The sequence below is a fragment of the Epinephelus moara genome, chromosome 19 (assembly GCF_006386435.1).
Source record: "Epinephelus moara isolate mb chromosome 19, YSFRI_EMoa_1.0, whole genome shotgun sequence".
Classification (NCBI taxonomy): domain Eukaryota; kingdom Metazoa; phylum Chordata; class Actinopteri; order Perciformes; family Serranidae; genus Epinephelus; species Epinephelus moara.
This window is the reverse complement of record NC_065524.1, coordinates 28,546,273-28,557,288: the sequence shown is the minus strand read 5'-3', so window position 1 is coordinate 28,557,288 and position 11,016 is coordinate 28,546,273. Positions and strand designations below refer to the sequence as shown.

The following is an 11,016-nucleotide window of genomic DNA, read 5'->3' as shown; positions in this document are numbered from 1 at the left end:
CCTCATTCTTTTTAAACCAAAAAGGCTCCGCCATTATGTCTACCCTACGAGGTGGAAAATTGGGCACCTCGGATTAACTCGCCAATCCGGCTCTGTGTGTCTAAACGCTCGCAGTTTGCCGGCAAAACAGCCCAAAATTCACCGAAAATCTGGCAGTGTAAAAGGGGCTATTGTTTTTGTAATCAGTACTTGCACTATATGAAACTAACAGTAAAAAATGTACAATAGATTCTTTTCTTTTTTCTTTGTGGGTACACTGTATTTGTGTGAACTTGCACCTCGCAGCTTTAGCGATATCCCTGAACAATACCAGGGCAGACATTAAACAACATGTTCCCTTCCCATACTCTCATCTCTTAAACAGGTTTCACTTGGAGAAATGGAAGATTTCTACATTAAGTATTATAATGAAGAAGCTGGATCCATCATGTACGTGGTGCCGTGCATAATCATTTGTATTGGCTTTCCTTTGACCATCTTGGCCATCTATGCTCTTTTTTCTGAGGTATGAACATAATGCACATAAGGCTGATTGGATGCTAAACCCATAGAGGTTTAAAGATATCCAAGGTCCCTACAGGAGGACACCCACTGACCTTATTTGTCCCCTGACTTTTCCTTTCACACTACAATGAGGTTGATGTTTTTGGTTTTTAATGAAATGTCTCAGCCAGTGCATGGATTGACATTTTAAAAAAAAGCCCAATACAGACACATCAGGTCAAAAATTTGGATAGGTCCAAGGCTTTGGTTAAAGACTAAAAACATACAAAATTAATAACATTACCATCATACACTTCATTCAGTACACCTTGCTACACTGCTACACTGTGGTCATAATGGGATGGACACGGTCAGCAACAATACTCAGGTAGGCTGTGGTGTTTAAACCATGCTCAGTTGGTACTAAGGGGCCCAAAGTGTGCCAAGAAAATATCCCCCACACCATTACACCACCACCAGCAGCCTGAACCGTTGATACAAGGCAGGATGGATCCATGCTTTCATGTTGTTTACACCAAATTCTGACCCTACCATCTGAATGTGGCAGCAGAAATCCAGACTCATCAGACCAGGCAACGTTTTTCCAATCTTCTATTGTCCAGTTTTGGTGAGCCTGTGTGAACTGTAGCCTCAGTTTCCTGTTGTTAGCTGACAGGAGTGGCACCTGGTGTGGTCTTCTGCTGCTGTAGCCCATCTGCTTCAAGGTTGGACATGTTGTTGGTTCAGAAATGGTCTTCTGCGTAAATTGGTTGTAACCAGTGGTTATTTGAGTTCCTGTTGCCTTTCTATCATCTTGAACCAGTCTGACCATTCTCCTCTGACCTCTGGCATCAGCATTTTCACCCAGAGAACTGCTGCTCACTGGATATTTTCTCTTTGTCGGACCACCCTCTGTAAACCCTCGAGATGGTTGTGTGGAGAAGTTTCTGAAATACTGAAGCCTGTCTGGCACCAACAACCATGCCACATTCAAAGTCACTTAATACACCTTTCTTTCCCATCGTGATGCTTGTTTTGAACTTCATGTCTACATGCCTAAATGCTCCCACATGATTAGTTGATTAGCTATTTGCATTGACGTGCAGTTGGATAGGTGTACCTAATTAAGTGGCTGGTGAGTGTATGTCAGTGAAATACATTATTAATCTCTGTTAACAGGTCTCCTTCTCTTATATGCGCAATCCTCCCTGCAATGAATATGTAATGAAGAGAGAGATGAACCTTGCAAACACAAACATTACATTCAGACTGTGACTCCAGTCTGCTGCATCTGTTTGATGAATACAGAAAACCTGTTTGGTCCAGAATGTATCATATTTTCTGAGAGCACAAAAGAGACCGTGATGAAAAATGTATCAAAGACTGACTGCAGTTGCTGGGCAGAGCAAGACAACTTATTTGGGAGGGGGTGGACTTCAGAACATGTTCACAACTGCTTTCATAACTTGCGCCAATGTTTTCTTGCAGGTTCAGAATGATCACGTTGCTCCGATCTACGTCATCAACCTTCTCATTTCTGACCTCATTCAGCTCTGCTGCTTGACTTATGAGTTGGTGCAACCCAAGGAAAGGACAATATTTATTATCATCTATCACATTTACAGCTATTGTCTGGTGGCCAGTATTGGTTTCATGGTGTGCATCGCGCTGGAAAGGTAGCTGTCTGTCTATCCAGCATGTGTGGAACTATTTCTGTGTCTGACCATTGTTTTACGATATGATGCTGAAGCTGTGTCTGTCTTGTATTACAGGTATTTGGTCATCGCCTGCCCACTGTGGTATCGCTTCAGAAGAACCATCAAGATCTCTGTGCTGGTGTGTGTCGTGGTCTGGGCCTTTCCTCTTGTCTGTCTCCTCCCTTTCTTTTTTTGGGATAATCCAGAGGTCAAACGAGTCATCTTTGCCATTCTCATCATTGTTCCCCTCCCACTGCTCATATTCTTCCTGGCTGGGACCCTCAAAGCCCTGTCTGCTGCCATCTCTGTCCATTCTGACGAAAAACGCCGAATTGTAGGCATTTTAGTCCTGGTGTTGCTGATTTACACACTGCTGTTCCTGCCAAGCATCATCTGGTCCCTGACAGCAGCAGACATATCTAACAAAACTCTCTACTACCTGTTTCCTGTGTTTCTTAAGTTGAGTCCTCTCACAGACTTAGTTCTGTATGTTTTCATCAGAAAAGGAACCATTGACAGGCTTTTGGCCTCTGCATGTTGTTGCAAAATGGACAGCGATGATATCAGCAGTCCAGCATGAATGATGACAACATGTCCACAGTCAGCTTCATGTAGGCAGAGAAAGAGAAAGTGAGATTGAGAGAAAGGGGAGAACAGGAGGAGAAGGAGACATGTGGGCAAGACTTTATTGTCTATTAAATAGAAAGAAGAGAGACAGATTCTGTCATCAGCTGATATGATTTCCAAAAGTAGACATAATTCAATCTTCGCTGAGCAACAGTTATGTGTGAAGGGAATTAAAGACCTGTCTCATATAGACGCCTGTCCTACCTATCATGCGCTCATGTAAACAAACCACTGTACCTATCAGCTGTGTGCTCATGTAAACAAACCACTGTAATGTAAACAAACCACTGTACCTATCAGCTGTGTGCTCATGTAAACAAACCACTGTACCTATCAGCTATGCGCTCATGTAATTTTATATCATTTCTTTTTAAATTTTTAATTCAGTTATTTTTACTTAGATTTTATTACCACCTCCATATTTTATTTTTTGATTGATTTCCATTTTTTATACTTTTAATTTATTTTTAATTAATTAATTTTCACTCAGAGTTTATTACATTTTTATCACTTTTACCATCTTTTTATTTTGTTTTTCATTCTGTTTTATTCATTTTATTTCTATTGCTTGTGTTATTAATTTATTTTTGATTAAGTCTTTTTCTTTTATTAATATTTACTTTCCCTATGAGTATCTCTCTATCTCCCCATGTAAACAGGTATTTAATGCTGTGTATTCACTTGTCCATAAATTGAGATTTCAGCTTGGACACTTTTGAACACAATTCTGAACACTGATTAACATATGCCCTGAACATTTCCGTTATCAAAACTATGAGGGAAAGTAAAGAGTATATCAAAATTAGTGGGTTTTTATGTTTTGTTTTGTTTTTACACAGACCCAAACATTAAATATTCTGACTAAAGCCGTTCACTCCAACTACAACTACAACTACATCTGTCTGTGTCTGAGACACATCCTTTTTGTTTTTTACATGAGTATGAGTGAGTATTTAATAGGCTTGTCCACAATGTGTTTATTATGCTGTGTGTATTCGTGTATTTTTGTACTTTGTGTTGCTCCCACTGCTGCGAAACCAATTGCCCCACTGGGGACAAATAAAGCAATTGATTGATTGATTGATTGATTGATTGATTGATTGATTGATCGACATTTAAGGATGGACAAACATGAGAATACATGAGTCTCTTTAACCATATGCATTCAGGGTACAAATGTAGATGTAATATCCAATGAGAGCACAAGATGGCAGCATTTAGCTACTTTTAACTCACATCACTGGCTTCAGACAGGTGAGGCTTGAAGGCCTTTTTTTTAAATTAAAGATTTAAGACAAAGCAGCATCGTGTTGCACCACAGGGTGCAGCTGAATATCATATAGAAATATGAGAGGTTGAGTAGGAATTATAAAAACAATGACTGACTTCAACGGTACTCATCTGGAACGGAGTTTTCAGGTCCTGTCCCCACCATTCCATCAGCCTGCAGGAGACGGTGACAGAAACAGAAAATGATGTGAAAAGTCATGAACAATCTTCATAGTAGAGTATGTATGAAAAAATGTCATGGCATAAATATGTCATGAAAGATTGTGAAAACACCTCATGTAGTCAAAAATCGTTAAAAAAAAACATCATAGTTTAACATGTCGTCAGAAATTGTGAAAAAATGTTATCGACTAGTATGTTGTCAAAATTGTGAAAAACAATCATGTTGTCAAAATTCGTGGAATAACTTCAGTGTAAAGCATGTCCTCAAAAATTGTGGAAAAAATGTTAAAGGATTGTCTGACATCAAAAATTTTGAAAAAATGTCATAGTATAGTACATTGTCAAAAATTGTAAAAAAAAAAAAATGTCATAGTTTAACATGTCAAAATTGTGAAAAAACATCATTATACAGCTTGTCATCAAAAATCGTGAAACAACATCAAAATTAACATGACTGAAAAAATGTCAGCGACTAGTATGTCATGTCGTCAAAATTCGTGCAATAACATCAGTTATATCATCGAAAATCGCATAAAATGTCATAGTATAGTATGTAGTCAAAAATCAAGAAAAATGTCATAGTATAGCATGTCATCAATAATTTTGAAAAAGTCGTAGTATAGCATGTCTTCAAAAAATGTGAAAAAAGTCATATAGTCAAAAATCGTGAGAAAACGTCATAGTGTAGTATGTATGTCATCAAAAATTGTGAAAAAAGATCATAGTATAGCATGTAGTCAAAAATTGCGAAACAATGTCATGGTCTAGTATGTCATCAAAAAAAACGAAAAAAAGACGTTGATAACAAGTAAAAGTTTGGCTTAGTGCAGTGAGATTTTGGTTGGCTGTGTTTAATCTTTTCTTAATTTTGTGTGTCCCTACTGCAGGCGATCCGGTTCGCTTCTGGCGCTCGATTTTCTGTGGTGGTCCTTTTTCCCATTTTTGTTGTAATTAAACTTCCTTTGAACTGGCTATTTGCTCTGCTTGCCTTTTAATTTTTTTTAAAGTTCCCACAATTTCACCTTGTTACTCCCACCTTCCCCTACACCTCTGGTGGGGAAAAATCACGAAAAAACGGCATAGTATAGTATGTAGTCAAAAACAGTGAAAAACCTCGTAGGATAGTCCGTCATCAAAAATTGTGAAAAATATTGTCATGATATAGCATATTGTGAGAATTGGGAAAAACATCATAGTATAGGATGTAATTAAAAAATTCTGAAAAAAATGGCTTAGTGTAACATTTCATCAAAAAAAATAATGTCAAAACAAAACAACAACAACAATGGTTGTATACAGTTTATACAGTATAGGTATACAGTAGTACATTGTCAAAAATCTTGAAAAAATGTCATAATATAACATTTCATCAAAAATAGTGAAAAAACATCACAGTATGGTATGTCACCAAAAAGTGTGGCAAAAAAGTAAAATATAAAACAATCATGAGAAAACACCATAGTGTAGTCTGTCATAAAAAATTGTAAAATATGTTGTCAGAAATCAGGAAAAAACATAATATAGTATGTTGTCAAAAATCATGAGAAAACGTCACAGTATAGTCTGTTGGCACAAATTGTGAAAAAAAAAAAATGTCATAGAATACTCTTAACAAAAATTGTGAAGAACGTCATCAACATTCAACAAAAACCCTCATAATGTCAAAAATCATTAGAAAATGTCAGTACTGCATGTCATCACAAATTGTGAAAAAACATCATGATAAAATACGTTGTCAAAAGCTGTGGAAAAAAGGCATAGTAAAGAAGGATGTCATGAATTGTGAAAAAAACATCATAGTATAATATATCGTCAAAAATTGTAGAAAAAAAAGAAAAGAAAAAAAACACCATAGTATAGTATTTAATCAAAAATCACAAAAAACATCATAGCATAGCATGTCATCCATAATGATGAAAAAAAAACGTTAAATATAGCATGTCGTCAAGATCACGAAAAAAGGTCATAGTAAAGTATGTCTTAAAAAATCATGAAAAAACATCATAGCATAATACGTTGTCAAAAATCATGAAAAAAAACATCACAGTATAGTAGGTTCTCAAAGATCATGAAAACAGGGTGTTGTTGGCTTAGTGGATAGAGCAGGCGCCCCATGTACAAGTCTGTTGCCACAGCAGCCCAGGTTCAAACCCAGCCTGAGGTCCTGTGATGCATGTCATTCCTTCTCTATTTCCCCCCTTCACACTCAGCTTTCCCATCAATTAAAGGCAAAAATCCCGTAAAAATAAATCTTAAAAAAAAAAAGTTGTAGTATAGCATGTCATCAAAAATCACAAAAAAACTTCATACTATAGCATGTCAGCCAAAATCATGAAAAAACAACGTCAATTTATCTTTTGTAATCCAAAATCACAAAAAAGTCATAGTATAGCTTGACGTCAAAAAACACGAAAAAGCTTTACAGTATAGTATATGGTCAAAAATCATTAAAAAAAACATCATACTATCACAGATCAGAATACAGGGTGTTGTTGGCTTAGTGGATAGAGCAGGTGCCCTGTCTATGAGTCTCTTATCACAGTGGCCTAGGTTCAAACCCAGCCTGTTGTCCAAAATCATAAAATAAATATCATTTTATATCCTGTCATCCAAAGTCACAAAAAAAAAGGTCATTGTATAATATGTTGTCAAAAATCATGAAAAGACTTCATAGTAAAGCATGATGCCAAAAATCACGAAAAAGCTTCACAGTATAGTATGTGGTCAAAAATCATTAAAAAAACAGGTTGTTGTTGGTTTAGTGGATAGGGCAGGTGACCCATGTACAAGTCTGTTATCACGGTAGCCCAGGTTCAAACCCAGCCTGTCATCCAAAATCATAAAAAAATATAATTTTATATCCTGTCATCCAAAACCACAAAAAACTGTCAGAGCATAGTATGTGGTCAAAAATCATTAAAAAAAATGTCATACTGTAGTAGGTCGTCAAATATCATGAAAGTAGGGTGTTGTTGGCTTAGTGGATAGAGCAGGTGCCCCATGTATGAGTCTGTTATCACAGTAGCCCAGGTTCAAACCCAGCCTGTTGTCCAAAATCATAAAACAAATATCATTTTATATCTTGTCATCCAAAATCACAAAAAAACATCATAGTATAATATGTTGTCAAAAATCATGAAAAAACTTCATAGTACGTCGTCAAAAATGACGAAAAAATATCATAGGAAAGTATGTCGTCAAAGATCATGAAATAAGTGGGCACTGGTGGCTTAGTGGATAACGCAGGTGCCCCCTGTACAAAGCTGATACCTAGCAGCCTGGGTTCAAGCCCAGCCTGTGGTGTTTTGAAAAAACATTGCAGTACAGCAGGGAGTCAAAAATCACAAAAAAAACTTTATAGTTTAGTACATGGTCAAAACAAAATGTCATAGTGAAGTACGTGATCAGAAATGATGAAAAAACGTCATAGTATAGTATGTCATCCAAAATCATGAAAAAAGCTCACAATATAGTGTGTCGTCACAAATAATGAAAAACAGTCCAAAATCACAAAAAAAAGCCATAGCATTGCATCTGATCAAAAATCATGAAAAAAATTATATAATAGCATGTCGTCAAAAATCACGAAAAAAAAATCATAGTATAGTGTGCCATCAAGAATCATGAAAGAAACGTGATTTGATTTGATGAGATGCTATGGCAAAAAATGAAGAAAAAACATCATACTTTGAAACAAAACTCAGGATAAAATGTCACAATGTAGTAGGTCTTCAAAAAGTAGAGAGTAAAGGGTATAGTGTGTGTTCAAAAGCCAGGAAAAAACTTAATCAACAATAATAGTATGTCATCAAAAATCACAAAAAAACTCATACTGAAGAAGGTTGTCCAAATCAAGAAAAAACATCATAGTATAGCATGTCATTAAAAATCACGAAAAAAAAAGTCATAGTATAGCATGTCATTAAAAATCACGAAAAAAACATCATAGTATAGCATGTCATTAAAAATCATGAAAAAAACATCATACTATAGCATGTCAGAAGATCATTTAAAAAAAACCCCAAAGTAAAGCAATTCATCAAAAATCAGAAAAAATGTCATAGTGAAATATGTTGTCCAAAATCATGAAATCATAGTATAGCATGGCATAATACTTTACTATGATGTTTTTTCATGATTTTGGACAATATGCTATAGTATCACAATTTTTCACTATTTTGGACAACATACTTTACTATGACGTTTTTTCATAATTATGGACGACATACAATACAATGATGTTTTCTCATGATTTTGGACAGGATGCTATACTATGATGTTCTTTTATGATTTTCGACGACATACTACACTATTTTTCACGATTTTGAATGACATACTATACTATGACATTTTTTCATGACTCTGGATGACATGCTATACTATGACATTTTTTCATGATTTTGGATGACATACTATACTATGACGTTTTTTCACGATTTTGAATGATGTACTATACTATGACGTTTTTTCATGGTTTTGGACGTCATGCTATACTATGACGTTTTTTAACGATTTTGAATGATATACTATACTATGACGTTTTTTCATGGTTTTGGACGTCATGCTATACTATGACATTTTTTCACGATTTTGAATGACATACTTTACTATGACGTTTTATTCATGATTTTGGACGCAACACTATACTATGATGTTTTTTCATGATTTTGGATGACATACTGTACTATGACATTTTTTCACGATTTTGAATAAAATACTATGCTATGACGTTTTTTCATGACTTTGGACGTCATGCTATACTATGACATTTTTTCACGATTTTGAATGACATACTATACTATGACGTTTATTCAGGGTTTTGGACGTCATGCTATACTATGACATTTTTTCACGATTTTGAATAACATACTGTACTATGACATTTTTTCACGATTTTGAATAAAATACTATGCTATGACGTTTTTTCATGACTTTGGACGTCATGCTATACTATGACATTTTTTCATGATTTTGAACGACATGCTATACTATGACGTTTATTCAGGGTTTTGGACGTCATGCTATACTATGACATTTTTTCACGATTTTGAATGACATACTGTACTATGACATTTTTTCACGATTTTGAATAAAATACTATGCTATGACGTTTTTTCATGACTTTGGACGTCATGCTATACTATGACATTTTTTCACGATTTTGAATGACATACTATACTATGACGTTTTTTCAGGGTTTTGGACGTCATGCTATACTATGACATTTTTTCACGATTTTGAATAACATACTGTACTATGACATTTTTTCACGATTTTGAATAAAATACTATGCTATGACGTTTTTTCATGACTTTGGACGTCATGCTATACTATGACATTTTTTCATGACTTTGGACGACATGCTAAACTATGACATTTTTTCACGATTTTGAATGACATACTATGCTATGACTTTTTTCAGGGTTTTGGACGTCATGCTATACTATGACATTTTTTATTGACTTTGGATAACATGCTATACTATGACGTTTTTTCACGATTTTGAATGACATACTATACTATGATGTTTTTTCATGATTTTGGACGTCATGATATACTATGACATGTTTTTATGACTTTGGACGCAAAGCTATACTATGATGTTTTTTCATGGTTTTCACTGACATACTATACTATGATTTTTTTTCATGACTATTGATGACATACTATACTATGACATTTTTTCATGATTTTGGACGACATACTATACCATGACGTTTTTTCATGGTTTTGGACGTCATACTATACTATGACATTTTTTCATGACTATTGATGATATACTATACTATGACATTTTTTCATGATTATGGATGATATACTATACTATGACATTTTTTCATGACTATTGATGATATACTATACTATGACATTTTTTCATGATTTTGGATGACATACTATACTATGACGGTTTTCATAACTTTCAATGACATACTATACTATGAAATTTTTTCATGATTTTGAATGACATACTTTATTATGATGTTTTTTCATGGTTTTGGACGTCATGCTATACTATGACATTTTTTCATGACTTTGGATGACATTCTATACTATGACGTTTTTTTCATGATTTTGAATGACATACTATACTATGACGTTTTTTCATGGTTTTGGACGTCATGCTATACTATGACCTTTTTTCACGAATTTGGATGACATATTATACTAAGACGGTTTTCATGATTTTGGATGACAGGCTATACTATGACATTTTTTTCATGATTTTGGACGCAACGCTATACTATGACATTTTTTCATGGTTTTGGACGACATGCTATACTATGACATTTTTTTCATGATTTTGGACGCAACGCTATACTATGACGTTTTTTCATGGTTTTGGATGTCATGCCATACTATGACATTTTTTCATGATTTTGGACAACATACTATACTATGACATTTTTCCACGATTTTGAATGACATACTATACTATGATGTTCTTTCATGGTTTTGGACGTCATGCTATACTATGACATTTTTTCATAACTTTGAATGACATACTATACTATGACATTTTTTCATGATTTTGAATGACATACTTTATTATGATGTTTTTTCATGGTTTTGGACGTCATGCTATATTATGACATTTTTTCATGACTTTGGATGACATACTATACTATGACGGTTTTCATGATTTTGGACGACAGGCTATACTATGACATTTTTTTCATGATTTTGGACGCAACGCTATACTATGATGTTTTTTCATGATTTTGGATGACATACTATACTATGATGTTCTTTCATGGTT

General features: G+C 34.6%; 1 pseudogene; it reads left to right on the top strand.

Annotated features, from left to right (window-relative positions):
* Nucleotides 1–379: 379 nt before the first annotated feature.
* LOC126407158 (ovarian cancer G-protein coupled receptor 1-like) lies at nucleotides 380–2,795 on the top strand (annotated as a pseudogene).
* Nucleotides 2,796–11,016: the final 8,221 nt, after the last annotated feature.